Source organism: Cervus elaphus, chromosome 9 (assembly GCF_910594005.1).
Source record: "Cervus elaphus chromosome 9, mCerEla1.1, whole genome shotgun sequence".
NCBI classification, from domain to species: Eukaryota; Metazoa; Chordata; class Mammalia; order Artiodactyla; family Cervidae; genus Cervus; species Cervus elaphus.
This window is the reverse complement of record NC_057823.1, coordinates 103,904,377-103,921,462: the sequence shown is the minus strand read 5'-3', so window position 1 is coordinate 103,921,462 and position 17,086 is coordinate 103,904,377.

The following is a 17,086-nucleotide window of genomic DNA, read 5'->3' as shown; positions in this document are numbered from 1 at the left end:
CCTTAGTTAGTGTTTAGATCTTTAGCTCCAACTTAACTACTAAAATTTACTCAGAAAGAGTCTGACAAAGATGCTGCCCTTGATCAAACTTTAGACAAGCTCCTCTGAGGACTCATCTCAACTAATATTCATCTTAGTCCCAGTTCTTGCTTGTCCCGCCCAGCCGAGCTTCCGCAAGAATCCTACTAAGCCAATTTAGACAGAAAAACGTCGTTGATCTCTGAGCATCTTGTTCTGCCTTCAACAAGAATGCTCTCGAGTCAGTTTGGCAGGAATCTTCTTACACTTGACATCTTATTTTAGTCCTTTCCATTCACTGGTCCCTTCCCTCCACTCATCGGCTTCAAACCTCCAGCTGTCTGTCAGTATTTGTAATTGAGCCTGGTCTCTCTTCCCTACTGAAATATTCTTTTTAAATAATCTTCAATAAAATCTCCCTGACTGTTTAAAAAAGTATCAGATTATTTTTTTTTTCTTTAACAAGCTTTGACCGTATCATTCAATCTCAGGTAGTCAGCCAGCTACTATCCTTCTTGAAAAGTCATAGGGAAACTGTTAGTGGCTCAGTTATGTCCTACTCTTTGTGACCCCACGGACTGTCTAACCTGCGAAGTTCCTCTGTCCATGGAATTCTCCAGGCAAGAAGGCTAGAGTCGGTGGCCATGCCCTTCTCCCGGGGATCTTCCTGACCCAGGGATTAAACCCGGGTCTCCTGCACTGGAGGCAGATTCCTTACTGCCTGACCCACCAGAGCCCTGCTTACATTAATTTATTTCTTTATATAGTACTTACACTGTCAGCTAGTTTTAATATTCTTTCCACCACTTGTATTATTTCCTTTATCTCTTTCAGAATTCCCCCCTTATTTCATTCTTTACCTCTCTTCATTTTTTCCCCTTTGTTCTCCTTTGCCTTTCTTCCTTTTTCATTGCCTCTCCTTGCTGAAAGTGAAGTTTCACATAAGCAGGCACATGATCTCTCTTTTCAATCACTGTATTCTCAGAGATTGAAGAACAATTGTCACATAATAAGCTAATAAAACTTTTTAAATAACCAAATGAATTATTACAAAGACTTAAGTATATACTAAGGTAGAAATAAAGACAAAGGAGCTAAAATTTAGAATAAAGATAAAGAGATACTTGTTTATAGTGAAAAATTGTGATACGGGACTTTATAAATGATATGATCCTGAAGAGGGGTAATGTTCTATGGATTTAAGGTAGATTTTAAGAGAATAAAAACAAGCAACATCATGTAAGAATAAATAGAAATCATTAATTAATTATCACTTTTCCAATTAATCTGACATCTCCCAATACTATTCAAATCATACCTCATACTTAATAGCAATAACAAGAAGACTTTAAATATTCTTGATACTCTTCTCACATCTTACAAATAGAAATGGATACAAGAAATGTTTACTCCAGGATTTTCAGTATATCTTAAAAACATTCATTTCATAAAATGATTCTCTTAGCTACTTCTACAGATAAAATAGTATAGAAGTGACCATTGATAGACCAGACACAAGGTCAGCAATATCTGCTTCCTATTGCATCCCACATCCATAGTTCTCTTTTCAGTATTTTATGTCTGTGAATATAGTATCACGTGTTCTTCAGGCTGATAAGCTCTGGGAGATTAACTGATGTATGGGTCTGTTAGGATAACCTGTGTACCGATTTGTCAATTTACAATGAAAGTGTAACTACAGAGAGTACACAAATGTGTCTCCTTTACACCATAATAAAATTTACTTAGGGAAGATTTTATTTTGAAACTTCCTTACTGAAGCTTTATGCAGAGTAATTGACAAAAGTCTTTGATCATCTGAGGCATCTAGCTCCATGAGAAGCCCAAGACTATTTTTAAAAAGAAAAATTTTATGGACTACAATATAAATGTAACCTTTTTCCAATGTAAAGGTTTACATATTTTAAAGTGTGATAAGAGGAAGAACAAATCATCAAGAATATAATATGTAAATTTACACTGGGAAGTCAATCTGGGTCTAGGACCTTAAAGTGCAATTATATTACTGGGTTTGTTTGGTTTAATGTACTGACATCTACACGTCTGCATAACTGCTCAAAATGAGATTAATCTTGTAGGGTAAATATGTACTTGAAATGCTCAGGTGGCCTAGTCAGAATTAGGTCAGGTTTGAAATACATCTTGTTGGGAATTTGTTTTCCTTAGGCTTAACTATGTCTTTCAAAAAGTAACGAGGAGGAGGAGAGAATAGACCTCTGATGTCCCGGCGAGCTCCAGACAGATTTCCCTGGTGGGGAGTGAGAGACCGAAAACAGAGTGGTTCCAAGTGGTCTTGTTGGTTTGTTAAAATTAAGACTGTGTGGCCGCTGCTGTGCTGATTTGTTTCATTTTCACTCTATAAAACATTTAGTTTCTTTCCTACTTTCTAGACATTTGAGGCCACGGATTTGCCAAGTATGACATTACAAGGTAATGATGCAGGGACTTTTTGTTTCTATTGCTCTAGCAAAATATTTCATAACTACTCGTGATTCAAAATCTTTTCCCAAATAACTATGACTAATCCAAAACCCTCAAGTTTCTCTTCTTCCGGACTGAAGAATATCAGGCAAAAAATCCCTGATTGTTCCTTTTATCTATCATCTGCCCCTTTGCAGCTACAATGAAGCTATCATTTTAAGCAAAGCCATGACAAAGTAAAGTCAGTGGTGAATGGCATCATCATTTAACGTCAGGATGCACTGAAGTCTGTGGCAAGTTTAATGGAGACTTTGATGAGATATTAATCTTTTTAGCCCTATCTTACTGAACTGGGGGACTCCTCAGTCAGTCTGTCTTTTTTTTTTTTTTTTGGCTTTTACAGTCTGTCTTTAAGAGTAATTCCCCTAAGGTCTGACAGAATGTGACTAAATCTGAACTAACCACTTTTGTGGGTGCATGCAGAGAACTAAAGAACCTCAACAAAACGTGGCTGTAATATTCAACGAATATATGCAACTAGTTCTGTTACACTGTTAGTCTGTTATTAATATGTCATTAATGTATTTAAACCTATTTATTGAGCTCCTGCTACATTCTGCATTGAGGTGTATAGCAGGGTATAAGAAGTCAAGATACTTCCTCACATAGTGCTAACAACGTAACGTAGAAGAGAAAGAAAATACATTATTAAACAAACAGAATAATTTAAAATAGCATCAAGTGCCATGAAGGTAATCATACAGGGTTGACATGGTGAGTAGGGATGACTTCATGAGGTCAGCTACTTTAGTTATGGTGACAGATGACTTTAGGCAAAGTGACATCTCTGGGGAGAAAACATTTTGTCCGAGCTGCATAAGGAGAACTGACCAAGGGAAAACTTGGAACCAGAAAGTCCATGCAAAGCGAGCAGTCAGTGTTAAGGTTCACATGCAAGAGAGACATGCAAGTTTCATAGATTCTGGGGGAAAAAAGGCGAATGTTACTTTACTGTACGACAGGATACCAAAGGAGGCATGACAGGCAGCAAGTCTGATAGAAAGTCAGGACCCAAGGTATGTGGCATCCCAACCACACATGTGGGGACTTGAACTTCATTGTGTGTATGCTTCCCCTTGCAGGCAGCGCATACTATAAATAGTATAATGACGTGATCCTCTGTAAAAGTATTTTTGTTTGTTTCATTTCCTCTTGTCTATTTTTTTCATCTCTCCAAAATTCGCAGTCTTTGATTGGTGTGTTTGTGTGTGTGTGTGCACATGTGTGCGTGCACTCTGACATGTATGCACACACGTGTAAAATCACGCTTGCAAAGATCCATGGGTCTGTGAAGTCCAGCCATGTTGAATACTCAGGGATTCATCAACGTTGTTTTGATTAATGATGTGATACGTCCCAGATGTTAAGTGAACCCATTCCCAGATGTCCTCCATATTACGAAGTCACAGATCTAATGAATTGTAACTTTGTAAGGTGTGTTTTTAAGATTAGTGAAGTAAATGGAGTGTCAGAGAAATTTAGTTAGGAGGTGGGAAACATGTGTTTGTATTTGGGTCACTTTTGAATATGTGTAAGGGCAATAGATTCTCCAAACATATTTTTTTGTCTGTTCTCATTAGTAGGGTTGTGTAAGTAGCCATGGGATTTTTCATAGGTTCTTTTTGTTTTAATTTTTATTGAAGTATAGTTGATTTATAATGCTGTTTTAGTTTGTGCTATTCTTTACTGCCATACAAAGACAGACTACCATGTTACAATAAAGCCTGTTTTTAATAAGAGTAAATATGCATTTGAAAACCTTCTTTAATCAAATTTATCTGTTCTAAGTATGAACTATTCAGTTTCACAAACCTCCAAATGCAGCAACTGTGTGTCTTTATGTGCAGGTGTGCACATGTGAATCATTGTGATTCAATTAAATAAAAACAAGAGAAACTAAAAGTGCAGAAATGTTGTGCTTCATTAGAAGACCAAAGGCCCAATGGTAACTGCTTAGATTCTAATGAAAAGTTACAGTGACTTCAAATCTCACTCCCAGAGAAGACCCACGGCGGTGTCTGGACCATCGCTTATCTACAGAGCTGACAGTCCCTTAGAGAACCCGAGGCCCTTCTTTTTCATCCACCTCATTCATCACATTTGGAAAAACACTCAAGACCCCAGTGACAAATAGGGATTACTGATATTGCTTAAGCTTTCTCAGTCTGCTTCTCTACTTGCAGACTTTAGATACACATACAAAAATACTAAAGTAAATTTCAGAATTCTTAGGACCATTAGTCATCAGTGAGCCAAATCTTTTATTGAAATCCTTAACAATTTTCAGTAGATAAAAATGAAAGATACTTATCAAACTACAAGTAAGATCTGTAGTTCTTGAAGCATATAAGGTATGAGATTATGTGAAAGTCAAGTCATGTAAACAATGAAGAGTCAACTTACAAAACACATTTTCCATTCATTTGATTTTGGGGACATCCTGATTTTGTTATGAAAATATATGACGTGTCTTCATAACAACTTTTAAGCAACTCCAGGATTGTCACTTAAAATCCAGTTTAATACAAAAATGAATAATTTGATTCACAACAGGGATTTGATCTGGAAAGAAAATTCTAATAAATCTTTCATCCCACCGGGGTATTTTGACAAGTGCAATAACAGAAGCTGCAGTTGGCAGTCTCTTCAAGTGATATCTTGGCCCGTCACCATAATTCTGACCATAGGACTTGAATTAGCTTCTACAAAGCTTAGTAATAAAAATTCCGTCTCTGACCCTTGAGGAGATACCTATGAATTAGGTGACTGCTTCTGCTTATCTGAATTATAAATTATGCTTTAACTGTTTTGTGATTTTAGGTATTCACAAAATTGATACCTGATATCAATTGCATTTCCCTCCTGAGGAAGCAAGGTGCCTGATACAAGCAGTGCAGAACGTCATAAGCTGTGTCAAAAGTGGTTCTGGGAGGGAAGTAAGGGGAGAGAATAGGGAGTCTAAACAGTGTTTCCCATTGTATCAGCAGAAATATGAAGCATCTGAAACTCCCTGTTTCTCCGTATTGTCGCATGCCATGTTCAGGGGTACATGAAATAGGAGATATCCATGCCTAGGATTCACTGTGCATTTCAGCAGATGGTGTCACGAGTCACAATATTTGGGTATTCTACCAGCATGTTGTGAGCAAAGGCCGAGGATGTTAGATACTCCACTGTGAGGAATGATCATGCTTCCTACTACCATCCAAGTAGATTAATGTTAACTAAATACTAATATAGAGTAAAATTTCCCTGAATACAACTGGAGTATACATTTCAGAAAATTTTACTTCATCATGTTTGGAATTTTGCTCATAATTATTCACAACTGAGAAGATTTGGAGTCTTCCGTTTTATAAATTTGCCTCAGTCTGCACTCATGGTTATTCTCCATGTCGGTGCAAATATATGATTCTTTCGGTATATGTTGTAGTGTTGTTCTGTTTAAGTATGTGCATATTGAAATACACATCATTTCCTTGTAACTTTGTTTTCTTCTGTATGATGAAGAGCATTATCTAAATTATTTTAAATTATGTGAGTGCATTCCTCATTTTGTTTATGAACTTCATATCAGCAGAATAAAGAAGGACTTTCCGAAAATTTTTTAAAAGCAGCATCATTGTGTTTTATAGGGTTGAGAACAAATGTTGACAGAGTTTGCCTGGAGGATAGGTACTGCAGAGTCATAATACTTGGGTCAGAAGGCCGGGGTTACAATCTTGTCTCTGTTCTATATAAGTTTTTATATCTCAGCAGAGATTTGAAGTATTGAGCTTACAATTAGTCATCTATAAAATAAGATGACTTATCTCATTCTTATAAAATAAGAATGATTACATATAGTGTGCGTCTCTCTTGTAATTATGAGACTGATATTGTCTTACATGTGAAATTTATTTTTTATAACTTTTAACAAATGACAGAAATAGAGGCTATTACTATTACTTATGCAGTATGAAAGCACACTTCTCCCCTCTATGGTTTTATTTGATTACAGAATGATTAATCCCACTTTCACAGATATTAGGATTAGTCACCATAAAAATCACAGAATTTTCTTCATTCCGCAACAAGCATTTCCAAGCTCAAGTTTAGTACAAAGTACTGTTCTAAGTCCAGAGGATAAAAGAAGTGAGTATGACAAGTGTGTTTTGTAGTCTAGTTCCATTCATCTTTATACATAGCTATATTTAGCATTTGTACAAGAATGAGTGTGAACTGAAAGTGTCAGTCGCTCCGTCGTGTCTGACTCTGTGACCCCGTGGACTGCAGCCCACCAGGCTTCTCTGTCCGTGGGATTTCCCAGGCAAGAATGCTGGAGTGGACGGTCATTTCCTTTCCAGTGGATCTTTCTGATCCAGGGATTGAACCCATGTCTCCTGCATTGCAGGCAAGTTATTTACTGTAATGGACCAAATTAAGGACATTTAGGATATTTCCAGTTTGAGAATATAACAAAGCGAGCTGCTATAGATGTTAGTGTGCAGATATTTTTGTGGACTAACTTTTTTGTTTTTCTGAGATAAATATCCAGTCATGCAATTACCAGATCATGTGATAATTTCCTCTCAAAGTCAGCCAATTAGCCTCCTCACTTCCATCTACAGCTTTAATTCCCTTATTATCCAACATATTCATAGTTTCTGGAGATTTTTATATAAATATTTCTGTGCAAGGATGGGAGGAACAGAGTTCCTTGCTTAACACAATTATTTTAATTATTCTTGAGTCTATATCTTAATATATAAAGTTTATAAAAAAACCTTGATCTCTTAAAAACTGACTTATCTCCGATATTGAACTTTCCAATCCATGAATATGGTCTCTCCATTTACTTGGGTATTTCTAAAATTTCTCTCTTCAGAACTTTGTTAAAATATGTTAAAAATTAACATATTTTTAATAATACCTAGCTTTCATGTATTTTGGAGCATTTGTAATACTATTCTATTTTTAATTTTGGCCTCCACATGTTCATTATTAGTACATAGATATACAATTTTTAAAAAATAAACAGCTTTATTAAAATTTAACTCACATAAAATTCACACTTCAAAGTGTACAATTCAATATTTATAATTATATTCAGAGTTACACAACAAGTAATGCCACTATATCATATTAGAACACTTTAATCATCCCAAAAGAATCTAGGTTAATCCCCTTTCCCATCCTTAGCCACTGATTATGTCAACCACTTTTGGATTTATGCCTGTGTGGATTTTTGACATTCTGGAAATTTCACATAAAGTGAGTTATATTGGTGGCTTTTTTGTGTTAATTTTCTCACTTAGCTTATCCAGGTGGCATGTATTGTACTTCCCTTCTTTTTTACAGTCAAATAATATCCCATTCAACATACCGCAAATTGTCTTTTCATTTATATGCCGATAGACATATGTTTTATGTTTCCACTGTTTTGCTTTTAGGAATAATGCTGCTGGGAAATACTTGTGTACAATTTTTTTTTGTCTTGACAAATATTTTCAATTTTCTAATCTATATTCCTAGGTCATATACCTGAGTCATATAGTAACTGTATTTAGCTTATTCATTCTTCAACTGACTAAGATTATTTCTTTTTTCTAACAAAAGCATTTCTGCATTTGTCACATGTTTTTACTGAATCTATGGAGATGATAAGATGGTTTTTCCTTTCATTCTTTAAATATCGCTTGCTGTATTACCTGACTTTTAAAACTTAAATTAACCTTGCAGTCTGATAATAAACCCTGCTTGATAACATTACTTGTTTTACATTTTGTTCTATTCCTTTACATGGTATTTTCTTAAGCATGTTTGTGTCTATACTTATGACAGTACTGATCTATAACTGTCTTTTTCTAAATTAACTTTTCAGATTTTTATTTGTGGATTCATAAAATGAGATTCTTCATCCTAAACTATTTGAAAGGGTTTCTGCCTTTTTAGTGTTATTTCTTCCTTGTGTTTGTCAGAATGCCCTAGTGAAGCCTGGAGGTATAGGTCTGGAGGCTTCCTAGTGAAACATTTTAAAATTTATGCTCTCAATTTCTTTAGCTATTTTTACTGTTTTTTCTTTTTCTTCTTTGGCTTTAGTCTGCAGCGGGTCTTTATTGCGGTGAGCAGGCCTCTCTAGTCGAGGTGCACGGCCTCCAGAGCATGTGGACCCAGTGGTTGCAGCTCACACACAGGCTTATTGCCCCAGGACGTGGGGTCTTCGTTCCTGGACCAGGAGTGGAACCTGGAGCCCTACATGGGAAGGTGGATTCTTAACCACTGGACCACTAGGGGAAGAGCCATCACTGGGTCATTTTGATTTTATATTTCTGTGCTTTACAATTAATTTGTCCACCTTTGTTGTTTCATTTACTGAGAAAAATTGCAAAGAATAGTTCTTCTTTACCTTTTTAATATCTGTAGAATATTTGCTTTTGTTCTCTTTTTGATTTCTGGCATGGAAATTATGTTTTCCCTCTCACTGTTTTTTTCCCTGATCAATCTTACTAGGAGTTATGTATCTTCAAAAGACTTTTCAAAGAAATAAATTTTGGTCTTGGTGACTTTCCTTATTATCTTTTTGTTTCCTCTTTCATTGATTTGCGCTCTTATGTTTATTATTTGTACTTTTTCACTTAACATAGGGGTAATTTGCTTTATTTTGAGGACGGGAAGTTAGTTAAAAAAATCTGCTTCAACTCAGATCGCCTAAGCTTTTTAACTCTTTGGAGATAATTATAATTTCTTCTCTCCAATATGACCCTAAGACTAACTACCTCAAGTCTGTCAGATCGCAGCGCTGAATCTGCCAGACCTCGAAATCGTAAGATCACCTCCAGTATGCTGTCTCTCAAGACAGGACACTTAGGAACACGGGGTCTGCTTTCTACATGGGTCTCAGTTTAAGCACCCGACACACAAGTGTCTTTTAAGTAAGACAGGATGTGATGTAAAGCGTATATTTATGGATCTGGTGAAAGAAATCAATTGACAATGAAAGCTGTGTTCTTTCTGAATAACTCTGAATTTACTCATCCTGTCATGTCAGGAACTGGGTAGGCAACAATGAGACAGTGAAGGGTTAAGTTTTCTTGGCAGGATTTAGTAATTATAGATATTGATTACTTTAAAACATCATTGAGCTGACAGGATAAGAAAAGCCCACTTGTCTCACTGTTTGGTCCTTTTCTTTCTCACAAGATGGATGAGTTAATAAACAGGGAGCAAGCGCTCCCATAAATTCAGCGTCTGTAATATTTGTCAGCTTCAGAATCACTTGGAGGAGAGGAACATCCTTTATGTGAATCTGCAGGAGAGGACTAGCAGACTTTCCTCAGAATCTGTATTCCACAGTGTGATTAATACCATGTTGATGTTAAAAAAGGCAGTGTCATTTGGAGAATATGCAATGAGAAAGATCTGTGCTTCCTGGAAGCATATTCTGAGTGCTAAGCTTTTTTTTTTTTGATAGGTTATGGTTTTGTTCAGTAGCATGGTTTTGTTACTTCTTATTCCTTATAGCATAGTTTGAAACAGTAAGAAGTTGAACTACATATTACACACTGACACATAGATAGTTTCTTGAACAAGGGAACCCAAATAATTATCTTAAAGCTATATTGTAAATGGCTATTATATTAACGTAAAGATAATCTCACGTATGGATGTGAAAGTCGGACTGTGAAGAAAGCTGAGCGCTGAAGAATTGATGCTTTTGAACTGTGGTGTTGGAGAAGACTCTTGAGAGTCCCTTGGACTGCAAGGAGATCCAACAAGTACTTCCTAAAGGAATCCATCCTGAATGTTCATTGGAAGGACTGATGTTGAAGCTGAAACTCCAATCCTTTGGCCACCTGATGTGAAGAGCTGACTCATTTAAAAACACCCTGATCTCCAAAAAAAAAAAAAAAAACCCTGATGCTGGGAAAGATTGAGGGCAGGAGTAGAAGGGGACGACAGAGGATGAGATGGTTGGATGGCATCACCGACTCGACTTTCATGGGGTCACAAAGAGTCGGACACGACTGAGCAACTGAACTGAATTGAAAGATAATCTAGTTCTAGTCCTTCACATGTACAGAGGAAGAGATTAAGGCTTAAAGAGCATATATGACTTTTCCAAGGTTATAGGAATATTCAATAGCAAGCGAATGTGCTCAGTCATGTATGACTCTTTGTGATGATACAAGCTGTAGCCTGCAAGGCTCTACTGCCTGGAACTTTCCAGGCAAGAATATGGACTAGGTAGCCAATTCCCACAGGCTATATATTGTCACCTTGTTTATTTAACTTACATAGAGAGTTGTTGTTGTTCAGTCACTCAGTTGTGTCTGACTCTTTGTGACCCCATGGACTGTAGCATGCTAGGCTTCCCTGTCCTTCACATTTATCTGGAGCTTGCTCAAACTCATGTCCATTGAGTCAGCGGTGTGATCCAACCGTCTCATCCTCTGTTGTCCCCTTCTCCTCCTGCTTTCAGTCTTTCCCAGCAACAGGGTCTTTTATAATGAGTCAGCTTTTTGCATCAAGTGGCCAAAGTATTGGAGTTTCAGCATCAGTTCTTCCCATGAATATTCAGGATTGATTTCATTAGGATTGACTGGTTTGATCTCCTTGCAGCCCAAGGGACTCTCAAGAATCTTCTCCAACACCACAGTTCAAAAGCATGAATTGATGTCAATGTATGACAAAAACCACTACAATATTGTAAAGTAATTAGCCTCCAACTAATAAAAATAAATGAAAAAAATACATTAAAAAAAAAGCATGAATTGTTCGGTGCTCAGTCTTATTTATGGTCCAACTTTCACATCTATACACGACTGCTGGAAAAGTCATAGCTTTGACTACACATACCTTTGTTGGCAAAGTAACGTCTCTGCTTTTTAATATGTCATTGAGGTTTATCACAGCTTTTCTTCAAAGGAGGAAGCGTCTTTTAATTTCATGGCTGCAGTCACCATCTACAGTGATTTTGGAGCCTGAGAAAATAAAGTCTGCCACTGTTTCCACTATTTCTCCATCTATTTGCCATGAAGTGATGGGACCAGAAGCTGTGATCTTAGTTTCCTGAATGTTGAGTTTTAAGCCAGCTTTTTCACTCTCCTCTTTCACTTTCATCAAGAGGCTCTTTATTTCCTCTTCACTTTCTGCCATAAGGGTGGTGTCATCTGCATATTTGAGGTTATTGACATTTCTCCCGGCAATCTTGACTCCAGCTTCTGATTCATCCAGCCTGGCTTTTTGCATGATGTACTCTGCACATAAGTTAAATAAGCAGGTGATGGTATGCAGCCTTGACGTACTCCTTTCCCAAATTGGAATCAGTAGTTGTTCCATGTCCAGCTTTAACTGTTTCTTCTTAACTTGCATGCAGGTTTCTCAGGAGGCAGGTATGGTGGTCTGGCATTCACATATCCTTAAGAATTTTCCAGTTTGCTGTGATCCACACGTCAAATGAACGAAGCAGATATTTTTCTGAAATTCTCTTGCTTTTTTCCCTATGATCCAATGGCTGTTCACAATTTAATCTCTGGTTCCTCTGTCTTTTCTAAATCCAGCTTGAACATCTGGGAGTTCTTAGTTCACATGCTGTTGAAGCCTTGCTTAGAGAATTTTGAGCATTACTTTGCTAGCGTGTGAAATGAGTGCAATTTTGCAGTAGTTTGAACATTCCTTGGCATTGCCCTTATTTGGATTGAAGTGAAAACTGACCTTTTTCCAGTTCTGTGGCCACTGCAGAGTTTTCCAAATTTGCTGACATATTGAGTGTAGCACTTTCATAAAATCTTCTTTTAGCTGGAATTTCATCACCTCCACTTGCTTTGTCCATATATTCTAAGGCCCACTTGAATTCACACTCCAGTGTGTCTGGCTCTAGGTGAGTGATCACACCGTCATGGTTATCTTAGTCATTAAGATATTTTTTGTACAATTCTTCTGTGTATATTTGCCACCTCTTCTGAATATCTTCTGCTTCTGTTAGGTCCATACCATTTCTGTCCTTTATTGTGACCATCTTTGCATGAAATATTCACTTGGTATCTCTAATTTTCTTGAGGAGATCTCTAGTCTTACCCATTCCATTGTTTTCCTCTATTTCTTTGCATTGGCCACTTAGGAAAGCTTTCTTTTCTCTCCTTGCTGTTATTTGGAACTCTGCATTCATGTGGGTATATCTTTCCTCTCCTCCTTTTATTTTCACTTCTTTTGTTTTCTCAGAAGAAAAGAAGAGAATATCATGAGGAATGTCAGACAGGATGAAGCCATGCTAGAGTCAAGATTGTCAGGAGAAATATCAACAATCTCAGATATGAAGATGATACTATTTACACAACGGCAGAAATCGCAGAAGAACTAAAAAGCCTCTTGATGTGGGTGAAAGTAAAGAGTGAAAAAATTTGGTTTAAAGTTCAGCATTCAAAAAACTAAGGTCATGGCTCCTAGTCCCATCACCTGATGGCAAATAGATGGGAAAAGTGGAGACAGTGACTGCATTTTGTTTTCTTGGGCTCTAAAATCACTGCAGACCATGACTGCAGCCATAAAATTAATTAAAATTTACTTGCTCTTGGAAGAAAATTTATGAGAAACGTAGGTAGCATATTTAAAGCAGAGACATCACCTGCTGACCACGGCTAGTATAGTCAAAACTATGGTTTTTCCGGTAGTCATGTATGGATTTGATTATTGGACCATAAAGAAGGCTGAGTGCCTAAGAATTGATACTTCTGAATTGTCATGCTGGAGAAGATTCTTGATAGTCCGTTGGACAACAGGGAGATCAAACAAGTCAATCCTAAAGGAAATCAACCCTGAATAGTCATTGGAAGAACTGATGTTGAAGCTGAAGCGCCAATACTTTGGCCACCTGATGTGAAAAGTCGGCTCACTGGATAAGATTCTGATGCTGGGAAAGACTGAGGACAGAAAGAGGACGAGGAGTCAGGATGAGATGGTTGGATGGCATCACTGACTCAATGGACATGAATTTGAACAAATTGCAGGAGATAGTGAAGGACAGGGAAGCTGACGTGCTGCAGTCCCTGGGGTCAGAAAGAATTGGACATTACTTAGCTAGCAAACATCAGCAACAACCCCAGGGTCTTTCCCAACCCAGGGCTCAAACTGGCACCTCTGGAAGCTCCTGCAATGGCAGGCGGGTTCTTTACCACTGTGCCCCCTGGGAAGCCATTGCAGGGCCGCTTAACTACTCCCATTCAAGTATAGAGGACTTCGGAGTATTTAGTAAGCCGTGGAAGTCTGCTCAGTCATTGGATAGTTTATGTTTTCTTTTCCATTTTATAAAAATGAGTTATTTACATATTTAAACTCAATTTAGTCTGTGAACGAAGGCCTTTTTTATAAGCTCATAAATGTTCATGCTTCTTTATGTTTGGAAATTAAAATTTTGGTAAAAAGATACACAGAACAGAGAACAGGGCTTAGTTTCTAAAACTTGAGCTGAGTCACTGGGAATTTCGATGTAAACAAAAAAATTAATAGTGTTCAATTTATGTGAGTTATTTTTCAAATGGTAGAAGCATCAGGTTTCTAACCTATAGTCATGCCTCTTATAAGGTAAACTGATCTGATAGATAAAACTATATATAGATATAGATACGGATATAGATACCTTCCTCAATATTTGGCATATTTTTGACTTCTTATTTATTTTATGCATGTATAGATTCTCCTTTTCAAGCAAAATGATTGTGAAACCAGATCTGGCCACACTAAACATGAGTTTTACTTTCCACTTGACTGGTCATTGGTAGAACTCACTCAGTATTCAGTCATCATTGCAGGGGCTTCCCAAGTGGCACTAGTGGTAAAGAATCTGCCTGTCAATGCTGGAGACGCAAGAGATGCAGGTTCAATCCCTGGGTCAGGAAGATACCCCAGAGGAAAAAATGGCAACCCATACCGGTATGCTTGCCTGGAGAATTCCATGGACAGAGCAGCCTTGCAGGCTAAAGTTTGTGGGGTCTCAAAGATTCAGACACAACCACGCCTATAGATGTGAATCTTCACTATCAGAAGGAACTGTTCAGAACAGTAGACATGTGAAATGACAGGAATTTAGTACAATCTACACTTTTAGTATTTTGTAATTTTAGGTTTTACTACCCCCTTTTTAATGAGGAGACCTAAGGATAAACACGTTTACTGTAGTACCTATATAATTCTAATTCAACTGATCAATATTTATCACAAATATAATCAAATTTAAGCTATTAAAATTCCTCATAAATGTAAGAGTTAAAACTCATAACTTCATTTAAAGGTAATATTTTTCCCTAACCCAGCACCTCTTTCCAGCTTGCTTCAGGCTAGAAACTTGCAATAGAGGAAGAGGAATGTGATCAGCATCTTTTGTCTTTTTGCTCTTCTCCTCATCACCCTTTCTTTAGCTGATGCTTCTGACGTCTACAGAATCTCACTCAGGAATTATATATAGAGAAGAGGTGTGGAAAAGGGCAGAGAAACTCTCCCAGGCAGCCAAAGAAATATGGTGCTTAGTGAATACTTAAAGCTAGCTTTTTTATTTTCTATGACCACATTTGTTAATAAACAAGAAGACTAAAAAATAAGAAATCCAGGTTTAAGAGGCTGAAAAATTTCCACAAAACATGGGTGATTATAGTCTGAACAGTCACAGGAAATATTTACAAGATCAAACTGACAGAAATAGAGGGGATTAGGTATCTAAGGAATATGGATTTTGAGTGTGAGAGATATCTGGAAGTATAATGTGTGGCATTTATAGAAAGAAAAAAAAATTCTAGATAATGAACCATTTGCTAAGGTATATCACTTTTCTGATGATTCTGAGCACTAGAACAATAATCATAGTACATGCTTGAAATCCCCCTGGGCAAAATACAAATCCATTTAAATAGAGAAGAAGGGGGTGGTTTTTACTAAATAAGAAAGATCAACAATAAATGTGGAGTAGTGTGGGCTCACACTAGAGATAAGGAACTTGGATGAGTAACTGTATTTTCAACTGTTGAGTGAGGAAATGACTTCTCTATTTATATGACCCTGTACCTGAGTAACCTCTGTCTCCTGAAACTCTATTTTTCTCTTCGTTGCCTTAGTGTTGGACTAGATGAAGACAGAGAACAATAATAGGTTTATTACTGATCCTTGGTTCCTTCGAGTGAGCAGAATAGCTTCTACACTGAGTCCAAAATGACATTCATCCCCTTATTAGGCAGATAGATGAATGCAGTGATAATAACACCCCTTTAATATCTTCACCAGCATAAAGGATTGCACTGTAACCAGTTCATGCTCAAATTTCTATTGGTCACAAGAAAAGAATTCAATTCATTTTAATTTACATGAAGAATTACATATGGCCAATGGCTGAAAGTTATAGTTCAGCAGGAGGAAGGGCTTTCTATGTACCTAACTAAAAAAAAATAAACAATGAAAAAAGCTGTCTTGAGACAAATCTGCTTCTAATAAGTGAGTATGTTTTACTAGAGACTGGACAAACACTTAAGGTGCTTTATAACAACATGTTTTTAAGCCTCCATATTATGTAAAATTTTTTCTGCTATTCATGTATTGGCATGTGTACATATTTTTGCCATAAAATTTTATTTTATTTTTTAAACCAATTTTAAATTTTATTTACTTTAAAAAATATTTGGCTTCAACTGAAGTGAATATACTCATGAAATCTAGGCATTTGTATGCTAGTAATAGCTTAGTTTTCTATTACATATTAAAATAAATTGATAGCTATTAAAGTTTTAAATATCCATCTGTGTTGCTTCTAAATCATCTTATGTACAAGCCCTGAGAAGCAGTATTCTAGCTTGGAAAGAGATGACCATTACACTTCATTCCAGCCACAGAATTTTGTAATTTCCTAAATTTTGCATAACATATGCACTTTAATTTGTACATTTTATGTATTCACATTTTCATAGTTATGAGTATAATTATGTATGGCATATGTGATATTGGTGATTAATGTTTAGGTCTGAACATATTTGCCACTGTAACAGAGTTTGGCGATAAAAATATATCTATTTCTTTTCATATAAACTAGTGTAAAACTAGCTTGGCAGCACTTCACTGTTTTATAAATTAAACCCAATGGGCATTGCAGCTTTAAGCAATGTCTTGATGCAATAAGATATAGTCCGAGATTTTTAACATTTATGAAAATAAATTTTCCCACCAAACCTTGGTTTGTAGGACCTTTGAAGATCTGCATCCTCCTACTTTCCAGCCATATCAATTCCCTCCGTCCCTTCTACTTTACGGACTGGATATGCTGGTCTTCTCCAAATTTTCTAAACCTTCATTCTAATTCCCATATCTTTCCATTTGCCTGCCAATGTCTTCAGTTCAGTTAGTTCAGTCGCTCAGTCTTGTCTTACTCTTTGTGACCCCATGGACTGCAGCACGCCAGGCCTCCCTGTCCATCACCAACTCCTGGAGCTTACTCAAACTCATGTCCGTTGAGTCGGCGATGCCATCCAACCATCTCATCCTCTGTAGTCCCTTTCTCCTCCTGCCTTCAATCTTTCCCAGAATCAGGGTCTTTTCAAATGAGTCAGTT